At 41.8% G+C, this 24,208-nt stretch overlaps 1 pseudogene; it reads right to left on the bottom strand.

The window, feature by feature from the left end:
* Positions 1-22,400: 22,400 nt before the first annotated feature.
* On the bottom strand, positions 22,401-23,686 carry LOC129325061 (transmembrane protein 180-like; annotated as a pseudogene).
* Positions 23,687-24,208: the final 522 nt, after the last annotated feature.

Raw genomic sequence — 24,208 nt, 5'->3', positions numbered from 1 at the left:
AGCCCCAAAAGTCATGGATATTGTGAAAAATGCGGCCCCACGAAACACGTTTTCACAATACACGAATCAGCCCAATTCATCAAGAAATTTGATTCGTATTTTGATTCATGCCCATGTCTACTCAGGACACATTAAATGATTCCCAATAGCAATTGCATGTGGGGGTGAGAACCAATCAGGCCACATACACAAACAAACCTCTGTGTTCCAACTGTCTTTGGGGGGGATGAGGTGTGGAATGTTGTGGACCCCAATCAGCCTGCATATGCAAATGATCTTGAAAGGCTGGCCCAATCAGGGAAGAGTGGCTGATTTGGCAGTGGGCAGGGGCGCAAGCAGGCTGCAGCCTGCCAGCCACACAGGGAAGCTGTATCCCTTTGGGGAAACACATTTTACCACTGTTTTCCCCCTTGGGAGGTGCATTTATTAAAATCCCTTCTTAGTGGGTATTTACATCATGAAAGGAATGTTCTCCCTAAATTTCATGTTTCTAGGTCCAGGAGTTTGGGCTGGGCATTGATGAGTCAGTCAGGACACTTGAGAAAGAGAGAAATATAGATTTATAGATATATCAATATCCTGTCTGGCTATGGATGACAGGATATGGCAGACAGATCCCTGGACCATTGCAGCAAGACACAGGTTCTTGGTTAAATAGTTTTTATTCAGAAATCAGATCATTTCCATATATATGTCTGTAGGACTACTCAGAAGCCAGGTAAGCATCTAAGCAGCAAGAGTAAAAGTTGATAGGAGTGACATCATGTGAAAGAGACTTCTCTTTTAACATTCAAGTCTGCTCTTTCCCCCCCTACCAATCATAAACAAGGTTTTGGCACTCTCCTTGTGTGAGAACGTTCTGCATATTTGTAATATCAAGCTGAGACACTAAGAAGCAAGACATAGCAAAGCCTGAGAGTACAAGGTCATAAACACTGGAAGCTGTTACAGTCCATCAGATAAACACCTGTGGAAGACTGTGAAAGAAATAGTTATAACACTGGTAAAATGACATTGAGTTACAGCAGGATACAGTGGTTCAGCACAGAAGGATCATTCACATTGGCATGGATGGGGCTCAGACATGACATATCCTGAAACAATGACACTCTGAGGAAGCTATAGTTGCACTGTAGATTTTTGTATTAGTTTGGATCCTATAATTTTGCTCCACTAGTGCTGGAGCATTTCTCTGATGCAAGGAGGTTTTCAATGGTACAAGAACATTCCACCAGCAGAACTTAGCTGTTCTAATGGAACAAAGCTCCTTGTAGTATGGAAAGGGTCCCTTGCATCAGGAGATTGCTGCTTTTAGTAGAGTAGAATGGTAGGATCTAACTCTTTGTGTCTGTTCCCATCCTCTGAAGAAACTGCATTCAGTAAGAGACAGTACCTAATGCACAATGATATTTTAGACAAAAATGCCAGGTATTGAATTTGTGAAAAACAACATTGGAGTGTTCAGTATATTTTAGGAAAGTTCAACAAGATTACATCTCTCATAAGGTATTTTGGAACTGTGCCACTGAAACAGACTAACAATGAAATCCTAAGCAGAGTTACTCCAGTCTAAGCTCTTTGCAATCAATGGGCTTAGACTGGAGCAACTCTGCTTAGGATTTCACTGTAAATAAACAATGGGTCTATTACATTTGCTGGTTTGCCTAAGGTCCCATACAGCACCATAACAAGCAATAGCCTCCTCCTTCCAGTTTAAGGTTACCAACCTGAAAGTGGGGCCTACTATTTTCTTGGAATTACAACTGTTCTCTAGACTACCAGAGATCAGCTGCTCTAAAGAAAATGGAGGCAGCTTCAGAGGGTGAACTCTATGGTATACCATAGGGTCTAGGAGAAATGGAAATCCTAGAGTGACATTGCATCCCAGCTAAGTAGGCTTGCCATTGCCTGCCTGGGGTGGGGGATCCCCTGTTCCCACCTCCCACCCCCTGCCCCACTTACCAGGCCAGTGGAGGGGCTCCCCCAGAGCACTCTCTCCAGTGGTGCAGTGTGCCCCCGGGTGGTGCAGTGCACTCCATGGCCCCACAGCAGTGCGCTCCTGTGCCCCATAGTGGGCCCATTTCAGGCCGAATTGGCCCCCACAGGGGAGTGATTCAGCCCTTTGTTGAGCGTGGGAGCACTCCCAGCTGCCCTTTGACCCATGTGATGACATCACTTCCTGGAAGTGACATCACACCAGCAAGGAGCGCACGTGTGCTGCGTGCACGCACATAAAGAACAGGAGGGGAAGGAGGGGAGGGAGCATCCCAAACTCCTGCCAGGAGAATGAAGGGACCTGGCAAACTTACAGCTGAACCCCTCCCTTCCTCAGTCTCTGCCTTCCCCAGTCACTGCCCCCAAATCGCCAGGAGTTTCCCAAGCTGGAGTTGACAATCATCCCAATCATGGCCAGAGCAGAGCAAGTTTGCATGTAATAAACATGCACTAGGCACACTGGCTGTCTCTGGACACTGTTCTTGAAATAGATCTTTCTCCTCTCCTCTCATGCAAAGTTGTGAAAGCTCCTGGTGTGGATGGCTTGTAGTTCTCCTGCTAGAGGAAGGCTAAATGTCATATTTTTCATGTGTGGGGGAAATCAAGAAACAAGAAACATGACCTGCTTGCTCAGGAATATCATCAGGGATAGACATCACTGGGTGGTTACTAAGGTCCTATAGCCTTAGAAGGGCCAACCAAGGTCAGCCTATCCTTTCTAGGCGTGCTAGTTACCACCCCCCCCCACCCTTCTATCACCTGCTGACAGATGCTTGATTTTTTTGGCTAGGAGCAAGGCTGATTCTGTTTGTTATAAAACAAATGCTCTTTGTTTTTCTTGTACTCAGTGCAGAAATACTTTTAATTGGATGTGGTTGAAGGAGAACATGACATGAGTTCTTTAACATCAGCAGTAAAATGGTCATGTACAATTATAGATGGAGTTCTCAGTGTTAAATGTATCATATGCCACTATGATTAATCAACCAAAGAGACTAGATCTTGATGACTGTTCACAATATTGAAGGCTAACTCAAGCTAAGAATTCATGGAGACTTCAATTTATCAGTACAAGAGGCCATAAAGGGTTGCTTTGCCCATGTTATCTTTTAAAGAATAAAATACATCTTATTCCCTTTAAAAAAAAATCTTTATGAAAACAAGCAGCTACATTGCAGATTTTCTAAAAGGCACAATTGATAGAAGAGTTTTGGTATTGCAGAAATATGTTATAGATTTATGTCAACATATTTGCCGTCTGTGATTGAAACGCTTCTCAATATTTTATGTCATATTTAAATATATATAAGACAGCTACCCTGAGTACTTTTTTAAAAAATTGAAAGTTATCATATACATTTCCTAAATAAAATCATAGAAATAAGGCTATTTCAGATGCAATCCCTCACATTGGGTTTGCTGCAGCCTGCAGAAAGTGAGAGCCAGCCAATTGAGGCAAAGCAGTCCTTGGCAGGCAGTGGTGGGGGGTGGGTCTGAGAAAGCATACTTAAGGAGCTGCCATCAGCCTCCACTCTATTAGAAATTGTTATATTTCATTCGGTAGCCAAGTTACCCAGTCAGAAGTGTTTCCCCTCAAAGTGCATTAGTTAATCCTCGCACAATCAAATTGTAGAAAAGATAAAACTAAAAGTTTCTTGAGGTAGATTCCATTCACAGCAGGAAGAAAGAGTCCTAATCTAAAACATTACTTGCTCCATACCACAGCTACTTTATGCAGCATTAAAGCTGAATGTGGTTATGTGGATGAGGCCTTCATGGCAGGAGCTCTGAAAAATACATCTGTCCCCTTTGGAAGGTTATGAAGCAAGAAGAGAAAAATCTCCCAAAAGGAGACAGAGGGGGAGGAGAAGTCAGAAGTAGACATGGTCACGAACAGAAAAAAACAAACATGGTGTTCGTTGCCATCTATGAACAACGAATATTGACAAACATGGCCTGTTCACAAACATGTTCATTGTTCGTTGTTCGTGGGGGCCAGCAAGCTCTCCTCCAGCCATCAAGATCCCTACCACACTACTCCCAGAAACCTTACCTGAGCAGGCTGCAGGAAAGGTACCAGTAATAAATAATAGCTTGGCCCAGAGCCTGGCAGCAGCCCTGGAACTTGAAGAGGTAGTTCCCTATCCCACCACACACAAAGAAAATTCAAGCTCCAATGTACTCTCCCTCCCTCTCTCTCTCTCTCTCAAAATGCCAACAGCAACTGTCTCTCCCTCACTGTCTGCCCCTGCTCTTTGCTTCCTTGTAACAAATTTGGAGCTCCACACTTGAAAGGAAGACCTGCCTATCAAGCTAAATTGGGCTTAGATTGAGGTTTCCGGGGCAACAGCAGGAGTTCAGACAGAGTTCAGGCAGTCCCTGTCTCCAGTTGCCAAGGGAATGATTGCAGGTGCCAGATTGTCTGGCTTGATGAACAGCAAGGAATAAGGCTTGCAATGACCACCTGTTCGTTTAGAATGGGGCCTCATGAACAGCTTGTTCGCAAATAGCTGATTGGGCTGTTCGTGGCTTTTTTTAAGTTCATGTTGCTGTTCGTGCCCATCTCTAGTCAGGAGGAGTTCCCACCTTAGACAAAGAGAAGCAGTTTACTTATCAAGAGAGTAACACATACACAGAGAGAGACAGACAGCACCCCTCCCCACCCATGTCTAAGGCATACCGAGTTGCCTATTGCAACACCTTCCTTCTTTGTAAATAAATTGCAGCTTAATAGAACATTTTTTTAATTGGGCAGCAAATAGCAAATATAGTCAATGGGAGCTGTATGGAAGATGAAATTCAATTCAAACCCTGGTTTTGAAATTCAAACCAGGGTTTGAAATTCAATTCAAACCCTGGTCCCATTGGTTTTGAAGAGAACAGTTGAAAAGCAAGCCTTTACTTCCCTATTGAAATCAATGGAACAAGCTCACACTTTACAATTTCAAGTGTATACTTACAAGATTGTATACATGCACTGAAAATAATGCCATTTGTGAGGATTGTTTCACACACCATGCAGCTGCAAACCCAAGTTTGCCACCAGATATGAATACACTAGTGATCCTCACATTTTTCTTAGTCCCTGACAAATTTACCTATGTGCTACATGGCTCTAAACACATGTTCCTTGCATTCAGATTTTACAGTTTTAGATAAACAGGGATACACACTTGAAAAAGTAATGTGTAAAGCGACATATAGCATTTCATTTTGGAGATGGGAGTCTATAGATTTCCAGCAGAGAACAAACTAAAGGGCAGTTTTAATGTTAGATAGTCAGAAGAAATCCTGATTGGCTGAAGGAAGAAGATGGTTATGCAAAACCAGTTTCCTTATTTCAGCAGATATTTTCTCTTTCATTCATACTAATACCATATGTTCAAGGTATATATATCCACAAGAATAAATATACAGACTTTGCAGAAGAGATCGAATTGTTGCATATTTCATGAAAATTATTATCCAGAATTTTTTTTTTTGCAGGATGTTCTCCATTTGAAATCACATCACAAACTGCTCTCCAACTACTTCATGCAGATATGAATTAATGGTGTGCAACTGGCTGAAGTGTGAAATATCTTGCATATTAATTTGATGTGTTTTTCTATGGATCTAATGACAACCTGTTTGAGACATTTATCCACAATAATGAATATGTGGATTTCATATTAGAAGCAAAAGATCAAAGATATTTGTAGCAGCCCTAGAAATTGAATTTTGCTTAAAAGCATGAGCAGCTGTGCTAGATCAAACTAATGGTCCATCTGTTCCAGCATCCCGTTCACATGGTGGCCAACTATGTGCTCCAGGAAAGTCTACAAGGTAGGCATGGAGGGCCAAACCTCTCCCTCTTGTTTTCTTTCACAGTGGCTTCTGTCTATGAATGTGGAAGTTCCATTTAATCATTGTGGCTAATAGCCACAGCTGGAGCTATCCATAAATATGTCTAAACCTCTTTTGAAGCCAGCTAAACAACTGACTATCACCACATCTCACAATGAGAATTCCATAAGCTAATCACTCTTGAAGTAAAGTCCTTCCTTTTTCTCTGTCCTGATTCTACTGATCATAAACTTTACGAAAAAGTCTTCCCCTCAGTCCACTTCATGGCTCTATCCAATGCATAATTTTATAATCCTATTTCATGCCCCCAGTTGTCTTTTCTCTAAAAATCCACATTTTTTTTAGTCTTTCCTTTTAGGCAAAGCAATGACAGGTCATTGTCTGTTTATATGTGAGAAATTGGGGCTCCCATCGGGCTGTGTGAGAACATGCAAAGCTGCCAATTACATGGTACTGTTTGAATAAATGGAACATAACTTGCTGGAGAGGCTCAAGCTGCTCATGAACAGCTGAAATGTTTGATGAACAATCAGCTCCCTGATCACAGCCAGCAAGCAGAATGTTAGCTGAACCAGTGGAGGACTGAGCATCCATACTCAGCAATCTAATGATGGACAAGTCCCAATCCAAGTATATAAGGAAATCCAAGTATATACGCTTAAACAACTGGAAATGACAGGTTTCAGGCTATGGAAAACAGGATACATTGAAGCCGATTCCTGCCTTGCATAACTCCAAGCTCTCTTGAATCAAGGTTTTTTATTGGGAAACCATAACTAAAGCGTATATATGCCCATAGATTACACAGAAGCAAAATAAAGCATCTGGCAGTACACAGAACTCTTGCTGAGAATGACATATGGAATGCTTGCTACAAAGTTCCAGTCCCTCCCTGTGAGCCCCCCCACCCTCAGTGCCCAACCAGCTGGGCATAGTCAGTGGGAGAATAGGCAGGAACCGTCTCAAGGCCTCTGTGGCGAGCCATCCGAGATAAGCGTGCTGTCTTCCCAGGAGCTGGACAGCCTGTGTGAAAAACTACACACACACACACTCATGCAGAGGATGATTGCAAATCAAGTGAAGATGGAGGGACTGTGGGCAACAGACCTGACAAAAGGGCTGCCTCAAATTTCCCAGTTGTCCTTGGTGGTATTTTGATCACCATTTGCAATCAAAGTCACTAGATGTGATCACCAAGGAAAGAGCCTTGGTATGTTGCTTGAAGGGAACTTCACAAGCTCACCTTTTCATAACCCAACACTGGGACATTTGTAAACAATATAATAGCAAAGCTATGTTCCATTCTTGTTTGTGTCAACAGATGTTTCCATTAATATATGGCAGTAGAAGCAACAGAAGGTGACATTGTAGCAGTTGTAATTTTTCTCTATATTCAAGGGCTTTCCAAAAAAAAAGAGCTGGACCAGAAATGATGCTTTCGTGGGCTTTGATTTCTGGAATAACAAATGCAGCATTTTCTATCTTGCTGAAGAAGTCACCATTGTGTAGTGGGAGGCAATATTCACCTTGATGGAGCAACATATTTTTTTTATCCAGCTAACACTAACAGTTATGTGTGTATGTACGTGCATAAACATATACATGTACACACACTGCAGGTATACATATTGATCCCAACTCTTTTTCTTACTCTTGGAGTGTGAGCCAAGAACTTCTTCTGCAAATGCAAGACATAACACACATTGGGGATGGAAAGAAGAATTTGCAGCTTCTATGTGCAATATCCCAAATGATGTGTCAGGCTGTTTACAGGGATACCCTGACCTTCAGGAACTCAAGGTGCTCCAGCTCTAAGACACGGGAGGAGAACTTTTTGCATGATTGGAATTCTGCTCATGGCTCTAACCAATTTGTTTTGGCCATAACAAATCAAAGGGTTTTTTTCCCCCGTTGTGAGTCTCTAACAGCTGGATATGGACTACAGCTGAATAACTTTAAGGCAAGGCTCTATTAATGGTTCTGTATTTTTTTTAAATGCAAGATTTAACTAATAAAGGAATCTGAAAGCACATTGACAGCCACATTCACTTAGACCCCACTCCCCCAAACCCTCTAGTTCACAAGCCAAATTTCAGTTTCAATGGCCACTTCTACTTCTTCTCTGAGACTGTGGTTAAGACTGACTCATTACTCCAACACTTTCTTTGGCCATAAAACTTATGGAGGACATGTGAGTGAAGGCTGATACTTTCACAGCTCAGTGGGCTAAGGTTTAATCATTCTTCAAATTATGTTATTAGATACATGCACAGAAAGGTAATTGTGCATGAGCATAATTGTTATTTATATGCATATCAAAGTATTATTAGGCGTATGCCACGAAGAAAACTAAACCTTATTCCATAAAACTGCAGCTCTAAAGATCATAAGATACCCATGAAAACTGCAAGAGCAACAGAAAACACCATGCAGATCCTGTGGAATGGATTGCAGTTGTAAGATAACAGCTCATAAATGCCTATCTGCCCTTCAGTTGAACATGTATAAGCCAGCCTTTAAAATACCATTACTGGGCAAAGCAGTGAAGCATGTGATGGGCAGCACATTTCCAGGAATGCTTAATTTTTATTTTTTTTACATCACCACTAGCAACATCCTCTCCAGGGGAAGGTGCCATACTGCTCCTTCCCCAGGTAACATAAGAACCAAGACTATGCTCCATGAATTCAGATCTGAAGGACTCATTGCACTTAGTAGATTGAGATATTCCTCTAGTAGTCCAGTGGTGGTCAAACACTAGACTGAATGAATAACTTGTCCAACATTACCATTATCTTTTGATTAATCTATAACGCAGGCCAGACCTGATGAAAAGTCATTCATTGAATTATTTGATGAAAAACAGTACTGTCTACTGAATAATGTATTGGATAAAAAAGTGTGTAAGCACTCCTTGCTATCCAAAACAATGGAGAAATGGGCTTAAGCTGGACAATAAATGGTTATAAAAAGAACAGGAAATGGTACAGTCTGTGATACTTGAATGGGCTCACTAAAATGCTCAAAGCTATAACTTTTTTAATTTCATTCACGAAATAAAATGTGGATGAGATGGCTAACAGTTAAGCTCAGCTCTAGGGCTAGATATGAGAAATATGAATATAAATGGCTATTAACAGACCAATTGTCATCAGGAATAAGTCTTTAGGAAAGGGTTTATTGATTGCTCTGGGCCTTCAAATTTATAAATGAGGCATTATATGAAGGCCTTTCATTCTGTACCAGTGGTTATTTCTCATCACGTGAATGGGCAGCTTCTATATAACCTACTCACCAGGAACAGTATGGTATGCTAGCTGCAGATCATTCTTTATTGGTTTTTTTTTATCAAACAACTTTGAAAAATATAAAAGCCTACAATTTACATATAAATATTGCATGAATCAAACATTATATATACAAACAAATACACAGACATTCCATTTAACAGCTGCAACATTTCCTATTCTTTCTCTAGATATAGCACTATCCTGTTTATATTTCAATATCTTGTATTTTTACCCTACTGTAAAGCAGTTAACTTAAAGATCTTTAATTTTTCCCAAATCTTTATCATTCCGTTTTACTAGGTGAAGACTGTGTATTCTATTATCTCATATATACCATTCTTGTTGAGAAAAATGGGGTACAAATAAAGTAAATAAACTACACTCAAGGTTAGCACAGCATTTAATATCATGCTGCAATCAGCTACCGTTGATAATTAATTATTAATTATTGATCGATAATTTATTAATAATTATCAACTAATTACTTACCTGCCAACATTGTTTAAACTGTTAACTGGATTAATTGCTGATGCAGTTCAACAGCATCTAATTGATAAAGACCTCTTACCAAAGGAACAACAACAACAGCAAAAACCTGTCCAAAGTCTAATAGAATAAAAGATCGGTTACTTATTAACAAAATGGTATTAAAATTGCAAAAGGAGACTCTGTGCTGCATTCAGGTATTGAAAAAACATTAGAAATGTTTGGAGTCAGCAGCAATATTTGAAAGTTCTTGTCAGCAACAATGAAGAAATGGTGCACAATACTGACAGCGAATAGAGTAGAAGTAGGATGTGTCAGTATCAGACATGGAATATTTCAAGGGGATCCTGTCATCTTTATTGCCATTTCTATGATACTTCTAACAACCGAATAAAACACATTCAAGATATGAAATATCAAAGGGAGCAGGGAAAATGTTGCATTTGCTATATATGGATGACCTTAAATTATACAGAAAATCTAAAGAGGAAATCAAGTCTCTGGTGCATACAGTTTGAATATTTACCCAAGATATAACTATGGAACTGAAAAAAATGTGCAATGTTATCAATAAAACGAGGGAAGATTATTGAATCAGATGGAATACAACTTGTGGATACAAACAGAATCAAAAGCTTAGAGCCAAGCTACAAGTGACGCCTGACACAGATTGAACACTTGTCAGCTTCCCTCAAGTTTTGATGAGAAATATAGGTGTTCTGGTCTTGCAGCTTGGCTCTCCATTTAATGGAAGTTTACAGAGTGGCAGTCTACAGGAGGGAGAACATGCGGTCAGGAGGGGAGTGCAGGCGTTGGGCTCTCACTGGGCACCCCTTCCCCTCTGCTGGGCATGTGTGTGTGTGGGGGAGGGCGGGTTCTGTTAACTTCCATTAAATGGAGAGCCAAGCTGTAAGACCAGGATGCCTACATTTCCCATCAAAACTTGAGGGAAGCTGACAAGTGTCCAACCTGTGTCAGGCGTCACTTGTAGCTTGGCTCTTAGACTATGAAGAAACCTGCAAATATTTGGGTATATTACAAGCTATTAAAAACGAGACAGAAGAACTTATATTAGCTGCACAAAATCAGACATTAAGAACAAATTATATGAAAGCTAAAATTGAAAAGACCATGAATGACAGCAAGTGTAGATTACACAACAAGGTGGATGAAACGGTTGACCATCTCATTAGTGGGTATAGTAAAATTGCGCAAACTGACTGTAAAAAGCACCATAATAAAATAGCTGCAATGCTGCATTGGAATTTATGCAAAAAGTACAAGCTACCATCCTTGAAATACTGGTGGTAACATAAACCTGAGAAAGTTGTTCAAAATGAGAAAGTTAAAATATTGTTGGATTTCAAAATCTAAACTAATAAGAAGATAACATTAGTACTCCAGACATTACTGTGGTTGAAAGATGGTCAAACTGATTGAGGTGACAGTCAAATTGAGGAAAAACAGACTGAGAAGATTACAAAATATTAAGATCTAATGGTTTGATGTTCAACATGTCTGGAAGAAACATACAATAGTTATTCCAATAGTGATAGAAGTGTTAGGCGTGATTCCAAAACTAACAAAACACATACTTTAACAGAGTTAAAATGGCCTGGAAAGACTATATGATGGCTGATGTTGTCCTTGCAAGAAGATCATAAGTATTACCTTGATCATTATCAGCATCTTCCTCCACTTGCAAAATTCCTTGAAGCTTTTGGTTAATCATCACACTTGGTTAATCACAGGCAAAAAAGTAAAACCATCTTAACCTACACATATGTGGAACATTCCCATTAATTTTTAAAAATATTTTGCCTTCTTAAATGTTGTCTTACTAAACAACTAATGTGGCAGTCCCAGCTGGCAGCAAAGCTGCTATAAGATGGGGGCCGTTTATTGCTCCCCCAAGAGAGGAAAAGCCACGGAGCGTGCTTCCTGGCCATCCAGGGATCTGGGGAGGGGCGGAGCACTGAGCATATAAGGCAGCTCCGCCCCAGCAATCCCCAGCAGTCGCCTCGTGCTCGGCCCACCCACGCATCCTATGGTAGTACAGGTCTAGCCGGTCGCTGATACAGGGCCAGGTAGGAATTTTTTCTCCCCACCAATTGGCCAGTGGTGGGGAGTTTTTCACCTACCTTGTACTTCCAGTATGGAGGTGGTAATTGGCTTATGGTGGTGCTGTAAATAGGTTTCCCACTGGCAGGTTAGGGTTTAGGAGAATGAGCAGGACGGTGAGCACCCTTGGCATGTCCTCATTTGAGGGGGAATGTGGGGTCTGTCAGGATCACTGGTATTGTTTGACGGTTGCCAGGTGAGAGGACAGACTGCCGCGTGGGGCCTCCTGTACAAGTACAGCCACTCACGTTTGATGGTGGGAGGTTAAGAGGCTTGGTCGAGGTCCCACACGCCTGGCCGGCCGGGTCCTAGCCATGTCTTTGGATGCCTCGTGCCCGGGGCAGAGGGTCTCACCCAGGCAGGTCTAGGCAGAGGTCCAAGGGCCCCAGGGCTTGACCTGTACCGCTAGTTAGGCCCTTGCCATGTTATGTTAATGTTCTGTTGTTGCCAAAATAAAATTGGCCTTTAGTTCCCAATATACATGTCCGTGTCTTCATTCCAGATTTGGGGGGGGGGGCAAAGTAAGATGCGATTTTCACATGAACCCAAGATTTGAAATCCACAAATTACGGTCATGCATTGCATGTACATTCATCTTGAATGTACATCATTCCTTGTTCACAAGAATTAACCTAGTATTTTTGCCCAGTTCAAATGCACAGATCAAATATTGACCTAATCAGTCTTAAGTAATAAGCTTAACTGTGCACACCGAATCACCACTTCTGTGGGGAGGGGGGACATAAAAATTGATTGCAATCCTTTTGTTGGTTTAAAATACTTATCTTCCCTAATATTTATGGAATTTGAACTTTTTAGAATGTGATACTGCGGCATTCCATTCTACCTTGCATGGCAGTTCCTATGTTTTTATGCTATGGTGCAAATGGAAACAAAATTAAGATTTAGATGATCTCTTCTGCACACAAATAATTTAAGCAAGTGAGAAAATACAATACAAAATTTTTGGCTTGCATACAGAATTTTGGCATGTTTTTTCTGATCCTGCCTTGCCAGTATATTTCCTAAATAGAGTATAACATGCCACTGTCTCCTGTAGACTCTTTGAATACATTTCACTTCATTTTACCCTTACAAATCAAGCAAAAAAAAAAAAGATCTTTCAATGCAATTCTGACACATCTTTTGAGTGTTCGATATTTTGCTAAAGTCTCATCTTCCCAGTACATTGCCACAGGCTACTAGAGTGGAACAAAGCTCTCAAACATAATAAAAAGGTGAAATCACAGAAGAGAAAGTTTATGGCCCTGCTCAGGCTTTGACAGGATTGTCAAGATATTTTAGCATCAACCACAGTGAAGGAAGAGGTCCAAGCTTGTTGCTGCAACTTTGTCCACCTTTGGGGATGACATTGGTATCAGAGAACTCCATGGCAATGTCTCCTGAAAACAGCTGGAAGTTATACACTTTGAAAAGGACCTCTCAAAAAGACAGAATTTGCCTTTCTCGTTTCCCTAGACATTTATTTCTTTTAAAAAGAAATCAATGCATCTTATCACAAAGACTCTGATGATTAGTGGATTTTCTTTATTATATTCCTTTATTTTTCTGGATATCATTTTGCATTGTGTCCCACACATCCTTAAATTCCAATATTGCTATAAGAAATTCAACAATTGTTTCCAGAATAGGAACAGGTTCAGTTCTGCAGTGTTCATTTCCTCCCAAATTCACTCACATTGTCGTCATTAAGAGTGGCAGGACTCTAATCTGGAGAACCAGGTTTGATTCCCCACTCCTCCACTTGAAGCCAGCTGGGTGACCTTGGCTCAGCCACAGCTTCTCAGAACTCTCACAGCTCCACCCACCTCACAGGGTGAATTTTTTTTTAAAAAAATAAAATTATTGGATGGGTCATTATATCAATTCACACATACAACACATTATTTTGTCACCCCCATATAATAATATCCCCCACCCACCCCTTTTCCGTTGACTTCCAACAGTTTTCCATTCCCTTCATCTAATTTACATTATTACTACCTTTTAGTATATAATCCTTAACCATCCTAGACCCTATATAACATAGTTATCTAATAACATATAATATATTCTAACAATATATACCATATATTTAATACTATATAGTATCTAGTATATTCTAGTAATAAATCATATATTCTATTACATATACACTCTCTATAATAACATAATCTATAATAGTATAATCTATAATATTCCATGTCCAAAATAATATATATCTACTATACCATGTCTATAACATTCAAAATTGTTATTTTCAATATTACTTTAAGATATATTGTCTCATTTTTTCCTCTTACAACTTAAATTAGGCGTTTATTATAATATCCTACAATATATCATAATCTGGTGTATCGTATAATCCTACCCTATAGATCCTGTCTTACATTATAACCTAATGTATTATAACAAAATGTATTATAACAAAATACATCACTATAACATGGTATATTATCACAAACTATATTATTCTTTTCCAATATAATATTAAAATTTCTATCTCTATATTCAGTTAAAGTAAAAGAGCACTATCCTCCCCTTAAAAAGTATCCAAAGACCACACCTTCCCTTTAATGTCCCACTTTTTCTCCATATAATTCTTAAATTTCTCCCAACTTATTATATATTCTTCCGCAACTTTTTCTCGTAATTTCCTCATAAGTTTGTCCATTTCCACCAAATTCAATGTCTTCAAGATCCAATCTTCCACCGTTGGTATCTCCTTTATCTTCCACAACTGTGCATATAGTATCCTAGCCGCCATAGTCATATAAAACACCATTATCCTGTCCATTTTATCAAATCACAGGGTGATTGTCGTGAAGATAAGGATAACGCACTTTGTAAATTGCTCTGAGTGAGAGTTAAGTTGTCCTGAAGGGCAGTATATAAGCTGAAAGTTGTGTTGTTGTTACTGTTGTTATTATTATTATTACCAGTTTGCACATACATATTTATAAAATACTACTCCCCCTTAAAAAAGCACTCTATGATGTAATCATATATTTGATTTATAAAGATAATTTTTATATCGTGTTCAACCAGTGTGTATATCTGCTCCAGTTAAAACACCACAGATGCTGCTGTTAATGCAAACTTACCTGAGGGATCTGGTTGTGGGCCACAGAGAGGGGAGAGGAGTGAGGGGTATGGTGGCTTTCGCATTTGGAGAGTGGGGAGGCTTCCTGCAGCCTCTGTGGGGTGGCTCAGGCTGCCTCAATTCAAATCCCAGGCCAGCCAATCAGGACAGGCTGTGTTCTGTAAAGTATGCCTCCTTCAATCAAGTGGTGAGGCTGGTTCGGTCCTGGAGCCCGGGTGCCTTCATGGCCGAATGTGATGTACAGTCAGCTTTCAGGTTCCTGCCAGTGCACTCCAATAACTTCTGCCTGCTGGGCTTTAAATTTAATGATAAGTGGTATGTGGACAAGGCCATGCCGATGAGTTGCTCTATAGCCTGTGCTGCCTTTAAGACTTTCAGTACATTCTTGGAATGGGCTGCAAAGAATTGAATGGGTTCCCACACATTACACCTTACCTGGATGATTTTTTTGATCGTGGGTACTCTGGGCAGCCCAGCCTGAATCGATCACTTGGGTACCTTCCAGGCCCTGGCCCAAGATCTGGGGGTCTCCCTCTCATGGGAAAAATCTGAGGGGCCAGCTACCCAGCTGGTTTATTTTGAGATTGAGGAGCTGGAGTCAGTTCAGGGGCAGTCCCAGCTTCCCCATGATAAGTTAGAGAGCTCGAGGGAGCTCCTTAGTCAGACACTTTCCTGCCACAAATACACTCTCAAGAAACTCCACTGGACATCTGAATTTTGCATGAAGAGTGTTCTCACCAAAGCAGCCCTTCTGCACTCACGTGGTCAAGGTCACAAGTGGGGCCTCTACTCCTCACCACCATATTTGTCTCCCCAGGGGCATCAAGGAAGACTTAGGGGTTTGGATCATCTTTCTCACCAACTATAACAGGGTGTTACTGTGGCAGGACCTGTGGACTTAGGGCTTGACCTGCAGGTGCATTCAGAAGTGGCAGGTACCACAGGCTTCAGGGTTTACCTGAGAGGGTGCTGCTGTGCTCAGAGGTGGCCCAGTGCCTTGTAGCAGGCATGAATAACAGCATTGCAGATGCTTGTCTTGATTCCAGATGGAGAGACTCATTGGCCTAGCCCCAGTCGCATGTCATACTCTGGACCAGTTTCCAGAAGACCTGTGGGAACTTGGGAACATACTATAATGCAGTACTCAACTCCATCGCTCCTTCTACCCTTCAAGCCTACTCCACTGCCACTTCCATGTTCTTGGCCTTTGCTGCCAATTCAGGTGGTTCAGCTCACTGGCCTATCTCTGAGATGATATTTGGCATGTTTGAAAGAACGAAGCCTTGCTGCAAGACCATGGGGGCCATCCGGCAGCTATCTCCTTCTTCAGCAAGGACCATGGATACCTGAATTCATATAACTCCTTTGTGGCTTAAAAGGCTCTGGAGGGCTGGAGGTGGGTGGCTTTGTCTGCCACAGACACCTGCTTTTCCATATCCATAGCTGGTCTGGCCAGTATCCTGTCACAGCTCCCAAATATTTGCCAATCGCCTTATGAGGCGCAGCTCTTTCAGACATCCTTTCTTCTGGCCTTTTATGGGACATTCCAGGTGCGCCATAACGGATCAGGACAGAAGCATGTTGGCAGCCATGGTTCATATCCCCCTGCTTCAGTCCAAGACCAACCAGAGGGGAAAAGGGAAGTACATCCACCTGAGCACCACCAGATACAGCACTGTGCCCATTTAAGCTACTACGGCCTACCTCACTGTTCACCCACAGCATGCTGGCCCCATCCTAACACACAGAGACCACTCTCCACTGACTTGGTTTCAGTTTTCTGCCATCCTCAGTTCCTGTCTCAGGGCAGCTGGCTTCCCAGTTTCAGAGTTTGGCACTCATTCCTTAAGGATAGGGGCTGCTACAGTTGCAGACAATGCCAATTTTATGTCATCCCTTATTCTGGCCATAGGGAGATGGCCTGGTGCTTACAAGGGCCTGCATTCATCCAGTTTAGGAGCCGCTCACTAACATGCTCTCTTGGCAGTCTCTGGAGGTCAGAGCATTGTGTACCAGGTTGGTCTCTACACGTCTTTTTTTGGATGGGACCCACAGCTTGAGCTGGAGGGTGCAGTTAACATTGTCTGGTTCGGTGTCAGGGGAATGCTATGGGACTCACTGATACTGATGGTTCTTAGCCACAGTGGTCATCGGGGGACCCCCCCCAATGCTCTGGTTCTCCAGCTGGGGTAGAACTACTTGGGCAGATAACAAGGTTTGGACTTGAGGCATTTTATCATGGCCAGTCTGGAACTCCTTTGTGACCTGTTTCCTCAGATGCACATACTGTGGTCAGACTGTGGAACATCACTTAGGGCTGCCAACCTGGACAGAGTCGACCTCACTTGGAGGAAGTTGGACAGAGCTGTGGGACAGTTTGTGGAGACAGGAGGGGGGTATGGTGATTCCTCATTCAGAGTGGAGGCTTTGTTCTAGCCTGATATGGTGCAGCTGTCCAGCTGGGGACAGGACATTTGGTTGCAGGACATCTGGGATGGTTTACTGAGTTGGTTGTGGCTCTAGGAGCTTTGGCAGTAGCTGTTTTGTGGCTCTTGTGGCGGGTGGTTTGGGCACTGGGTACAGATCCATTTGTGGGGAAACGGGGCCTGCAAGCTCAGTTTCCCTATTACTGTGATCCCCTTAAGAAATCTTGAGAATGAGGCATGGCAGATGCATGCTGTCGGGGCATACTCACTCCCAGGTGGCAGAGGGTCCACCCAGAGGGGTCCACCCATGTGGTATCCCACTAACTGTCATTCCATTGATCCCCCTCTCAGCCAATGCTGGGATCCGTGCCTTATATAGCTCTAATGCTCCGCAAGCTGTAAATCAATAAAGTTGTGGCTTCTTCCAACTCCATCAAGGCTGTCTGGTGTATTCTGTCACCTTGCCCCTTGCCTCTTTTCCTCCCTGGGCCTGCAATCATCACTGGGCCTGCAATCATAATGCCAGAATGGTTTAGTAGTTAGAGTGTTGGACTAGGACTTGGAGACCCTGGTTTAACTCCTCGTTCTGCCATGGAATCTTGTTGGGTGGTCTTGGGTCAGGAACACACTCCCAGCCTAACCAATCTCAGACGGTTGTTGTTAGAGTAAAATGGAGAAGGGAAGAATGACACAAGCTGCTCTTAGTTCCCACTGGTGAGAAAGATGTGATATAAAGGAAGTACATAAATAAAATTAAATATGTTCAAAATTACATCAAGACTGGTTTTGTGGTGCTTTGTTTTATTAATACCCAGAATGGCACATCATGCCATGTGAAGCTTGATGCAATCATAATCAAATCATGATTACAGTGTTCAGCAATGCACATAAGTGCAACATTAATTTTGAGGAAAGGGGAAAAAACACAAATGAACTAACACTACAGCAAACTGTGCATTCCTAGTGCACTGTGTTACAAAATCTAGAAATAAAAACCAGCTATTGGGTCTATCAGGAGGAGCTTGCTTATCCTCTTTTTTCATTCATTCATTTATTTAGAGTTCTGTTCCAAGCAGCTTACATTTTAAACTATGTCACAATGTAAAAAACAAGCCATTAGAAACATGTTTTTGCTCTTCTCATCAAGCAGTAAAACTGAAAATTCATCAAGCAGTGGAGAGGCTTGATGTTTTAACATTGTAGGATGATCATTTTGAAGGGGAAAGGACCTTCAAGGACCATGAAATGTTTCCTGAAAGAGTGCCAAAAGCTTTCTTTTATGTGTTGACTCACTCCTGTTTCCTGACCCCCTCCCTCATCAATTGCATCACTGGTGCCTTTTTAAAAAATTCAAAATTGGCCTTCTTCTGACCACTTAACATCAGGTAGCCAATTAAGTTTGCCTACATGATAATATCACAGTTACTAGGCAGAAGAAGATGGAGTTTGAATAGAAGCAGAGCACTAAGGTGCAGTGGATTGAGTAACTCATTCTATGAACAGTCTCATTCTGGAGTGTAGCTGTCACCAGGCATCAGGAAAGGAAGGGGGAGAGGAGAATGGACAGCATGCGCCCATTCTTAAACCACCCACTGAAAAATAAATCACCAATACAGGTACTTTTTGTGGGTGATTTTTTTAAACAGCAGCCACCTCCCACTTTAGGTCAGCCTATAGCTGGCTGGAGGATTATGCTCTGCTTGATAGATCATAACTGGTGCAAATTTAATTTATATATACCAACCTGCATAGTCCATAAGCATTTTTATGGGTAGTAAAGGTAAAGGTAGTCCCCTGTGCAAGCACCAAGTCATTACTGACTCATGGGGGAGACATCGCATCACGGCGTTTTCTTGGCAGGCTTTTGTTACGGGGTGGTTTGCCATTGCCTTCCCCAGGCATCTACAATTTACCCCCAGGAAACTGGGTGTAAATTTCACCAACCTTGAGAGTATTGTGTATTTATTAGTGGTCTCATTGCTATGCAAGCCACACAGCCAAAGCCTGTCTCATATCTGCCACCTCTAGAGATTCAATGAATACTGTGGGGGAAATCCATCTGTCTTTCAAATCTTGCAATATGCAAGCTCTGGTGCATTTATTTATGAAAGAGTGGTTTGCATATTAGACTAGAACCAGAGAGACCCAAGTTCAAATCCCAACTCAGCCATGAAGCTCACTAGATATCCTTGATCCATTCATTCTCTCATTGCCTAGCCTACCTTACAAGGTTCTCATGAAGGTAAACTGAAGAAGGATTATTGTGTACACTGCTTCTTGGATGTTGCTAAGGTGGTTGGGAGTAGTAGTTTCCATTCCTGGCCCAAACCACTGAAATGGGTGAAACTGAATACTACAGTTCCCATGCATCCTAATAGCAATAGGTATCAAGCATTAAGAACGTTTAGAAATCCTCTGCCATCTCCAGCCAACACTCTCTACTGTTGGCTCCCCCTCAATGGAAAGTTTGCTTGGGAAAGAGAAGAAGTGACAGGAGAGATTGTCTTTTGGGAAGCCCTTCACAAACTGGGTCCAGTCTCTGAACATCACAGAGATGTGAGGTTCATTCATAATCAGCTGGGTGTGCATCTGTGTGCTTTGTTCACCATTAGAAACTACATTTTGACATTATCAGCCCCCAATTCAATCTTTATGTGTGTCACTAATGGAACATGAATGCTCGATTAGATTTACTGTAGGAGTAATCTAGCAAGGCACATTTTAGGTGGCACAATAATTAATTTTAAAGCCCTGTACAGCTTAGGGCCACTGTACCTTAAGGACCATCTTCTCCCATATGAACCTATCCATCTACTCCAGTCATCTTCAAAGGTCCTGCTTCGGGTGCTCCCAGCAAACTAAGGATAGATGAGTGGCAACCCAAGAAGTACCTTCTTGATCATGGCACCAAAACTTTGGAACTCCTTCTCAAAGGAGATTACTCTGTCTCCCTCTGTCATTGGCTGATTCCGCACACGTTGGATAATGCACTTCCAATCCTCTTTATAGATCATTTGGAATGGATTTTTTCATGTGCAGAACAAAAAATCCAAATGATTAATAAAGTGCATGGAAAGTGCATTATCCAACGTGTGCAGAATCAGCCAGAGTCTTACAAAAACAAATAAAGACTTATTTGTTTTGTTTGGCATACCCTGTCAGACTACAGAATCCCAGTTATCTAGAGTTTGTCTCCCCCCTCTTGCAAGAAGCACAAGGTTTCTTGATTCCAAAAGGTTTATTGAAAGACTATGCTCAGGATACAGGTGTCCATAATCCAAAGGCTGGTGAGGCCCTTGGCTGAACAAAGGCTTTGTTGAGAATGGCATGTAAAAGGAAAGTTACAACACTTCAAACACCCATTCCCAGCCTCCCCCCTAGTCCTGTCTGCGAAGGCATGAGAAGACGAGGACATCAAGGTCGTTGGCTGGACTGGATAGATAAGGCTCTTCGCTCCCATGGATATGAGCAGCCTGGATGACACCTGAGCCTGGAGGGAGGAAAACTAGACAACTACAGTTTATAACACAAGTTAATATGGCATTACTCTGGCTAGAGAACTGACATCCTGACATACCCCCAGTAACTCTTATTGGCCCTCCTCCCCAATTGTCTTGTGAATGTATGCTAATATGTTTTAATCAGACTGAATAAACATTCTAAATGGTGTTTTAATTTTTTGAAGTTTGGATATTCACTGTTTTGGGGACACTATTTGGGTGAAAAGGTGGCACAGAAAAGTTATGAATGAATGAATAGAAAGCAGCGTCACTGTGGAGCAGCAGAACTAAAGTTGGTTTACCAACATCTCCCCCTCTCTCAGGACTCACAGAATCAGTTGTATTAGAGCAAGCCTGGATTCATTTGTTATTATATCCTCTGATTTTCCAGAGGTCATTGAGAACTTTGAAGAATCATATCTACTTCACCTTTTCTTATTTATTTTAAGGAACTTCCACTGTGCCATATTAGCATTCAGCTTACCAGCTTACAATTTTATTGTTAATTGCAATTTACCTCCATTAAATTTTAAAATATCAATTAAAAGCATGTTGCATAAACTGAATTACCAATTTAATGTATTAAAAGGAATGCAATTGTATATTTATTGCTTGTGTGATTTTTAAGTTAATTATAACGTCAAATAGATTTACTTTTGGTGTAATGAATAATACTAATGAATGCCTTTTAAAATATTTTAATAGCACGACACACATATATAGAAAAGATATTGCTTGAATTGCCTAGGTATATTGCCTGGGTATGCCTACAGCAGTATTAAGCTTCCTTTGCATGTACCCTGGCATATAATGTGAGGCTTTGATTTGTCATTAAAAGTACAAGAATATCTTAATGTACCCTGACTGCTATGGTTGTTGCTCCTTCCAAAGATGCTCCCATGCCAATTTGAGTTCATGCATTGCAAATGGATCTATAAAGTATGGTGTAATGTTAAGAGTGTCAGACTCGGTACTGAGAGACCCCAGGCCAGGCGAATCTCTTTGCTTTGCCATGGATCCTCTATGGATGACCTCAGCCAGTCATTGTCTCTCAGCCTAACTTACCTAAAAGGATTGTCGTTGTGAGTATAAAATGGAAGAGGGGAGAATTATGTTGTAAGTCAGTTTGGGTCCCCCTGGGGAGAAAAGCAGGGTACAAATATCTAAATAAATAAATAAAGCCACCACTTAATTGCATGCTTAGCATATAAAGCAAGCAATGCCTAGCCTTTGTGAGTTCATTGCTTGCAGCTTTGTGTAGTGGTTAAGAGGGGCAGAATTCTATTCTAGAGAACCGGTTTTTTTTTTTAAGATTATGGTTTTGATATTTTATTTCCAACAGCAAGATGACAATCATGGTTTCTATTCAAAAGCCATTCCACATTCTATTATATTAGTCTCAAATGTAATGGTCTCCTTTTCATCACTTTCTGTTTGCAGTCTCAGATAATTTCTTGTGCAGGAGAAAAACACTTCCTCATGAATGAGGCTGAGTTGAATCTGATCAAGAGGATTTGCTTGGGAGAAAGGATTCCATGTGTGAAATGTTAGATGAAGTCCTCTCCTTAAAGTAGACTCAGTGGCAGGAAGAACTCCCGTCTTCAAATGGCAGATTTGGACTCTAACCTGCAATTTAGACTGGCAACCTTCCTAATTTGCCATCTGTGTAAGCACACAGTAGCCGAGTGCCAATCAATGGGGCAAAAGTCAGGCCAGGCTTGGTTACCAAGGCAACCATGCCAAACAAGAGGGCTGAGGCAGCCTGCTATCTCTGATTCTGCACCAAGTCTTCATCTACCAAGTCAGTGACCACAAGGTTCAACAGCTTGCATGCTCCTTCAGTAAACAGCTATAAAGAAACAGAGCAGGTACATCCAGTCTGCTCAAGTGAAGAGCATAATCATGCGGAGTAACATCTTCCAGAAGAAAAGCCCCTGCACCACAGCATACACACCCCGCCTCTGACAAAGAGACAAGAAATACAGGTTGTTGAGAGGAGGGGTTACATAGGAAACTCCCAGCAGAAATGATCCCATGGAGAGAGAGATATGATCTAACAGCAGAAGCTCCAGAAAGAGAGGGAAGCAGTTGTTAAAGTGGAAGTGAAAAACCTGTATAAGATTCATCGACACAAACCAGAGGAAGTTGCGATGCCTAGAGAGCTGTTTGAGATATTCTGCCAGAGTGATTCTCTTCTCCTGCTGCACAGATGGCTTGTCTATTAAAATTCTTTTAAAGCTGCTCTTTCATTCCATTTCACTCACCCTTCACTCTGAAACCTTTGCCTTTAGCAGCCATGTGGCCATGGTGAAGCCAACTCCTGAAGCAAGAGCCACAGCCACACAAAATATCCGGAAAGAGAAGAAGTCCTCCTTGTTCCATACAGCATAGGACTTGAAGACCGAGAGGGGGCCAATGGCACTGAAGAGCGATGAGCAGAAGTTGAGCCCAATCCTGTCCTTTGCAGACACTGCAAGTCAGCAAGCAAGGCATTCTGGTTGAGATCCACCATGGTGAGGAAACTGTCATACAGAGGCAGATGAGAAACTGTAAACCTGGAGAAGCCCATGCAATCCAGAAAGCCAGGAAGGTCAAAGCAAAAAGGGGGCCATTTCGGTTTAGGGCCTTGAGTCCCTTCAAGACTACTTCTGGAGAAGATATCTCTATTCCAGACTGTAGTGTGCTAAGGAAAGCCTGATCACTCAACCAGCCAAAGAGAGGATCATTGAGACTATTCCAGATCAGAAACACAGTCTCCCCAATCCAAAAGGAAAGTTTACCAGTCTTGTAAACAGAAACAAAGGTGTCCACATAGTAGAGGAGGAACACATTGTGCAAAATGGAAAGGAAGAGCAATAAGGACCCGTAGACCACTGCAATAGGCAAGCTGAAGAGCCAAGCCAACAGTTGGGAAGCCATGGTGATTCTCTCAGAGTCCTTTGGTTGCTCTCATCACCTCCAGTTCCAATGGGGCCTTTCCCTCCAGCATCTACTATTTCACTGTTCAGTCCAAACCATCATTATTCCTTGTAGAGAAGACACGCTGAAAAGAAAACTCCTGCAGCAGTTCCACTGGCACATCTGTAAGGTCACTGTTTTAACTTGAAGGCATTAGCTGGTAGCATCACTGAAAGTGGTCAGTTCTTGTGTGTTGCTTTTTGTGGGAATGGGGGAGTTGGAAGAGCTGGAGAAGTCTTCCACTTCTGCTAAGGAGATGCTTGATTCATATCCTCCTGCCTTCCTTCCTTCAGTCTTTAATATTCATTGGTGCCTTCTTTGCATAATAATACATCCAGGATAGTTAACTTATCTCAGGTATTTAACATAGGGACTGATGCAACTAGAGAACTGGGTTTGATTCCCCACTCGTCTGCTTGAAGCCAGCTGGATGACTTTGGGTCAATCACAGCTCTCTCAGAGCTCTCTCAGCCCTACCCATCT

The sequence above is a fragment of the Eublepharis macularius genome, chromosome 1 (assembly GCF_028583425.1).
Source record: "Eublepharis macularius isolate TG4126 chromosome 1, MPM_Emac_v1.0, whole genome shotgun sequence".
In the NCBI taxonomy this organism is placed as follows: Eukaryota; Metazoa; Chordata; class Lepidosauria; order Squamata; family Eublepharidae; genus Eublepharis; species Eublepharis macularius.
The sequence above is the reverse complement of the archived record's forward strand: the minus strand, read 5'-3'. Positions and strand labels throughout refer to the sequence as shown.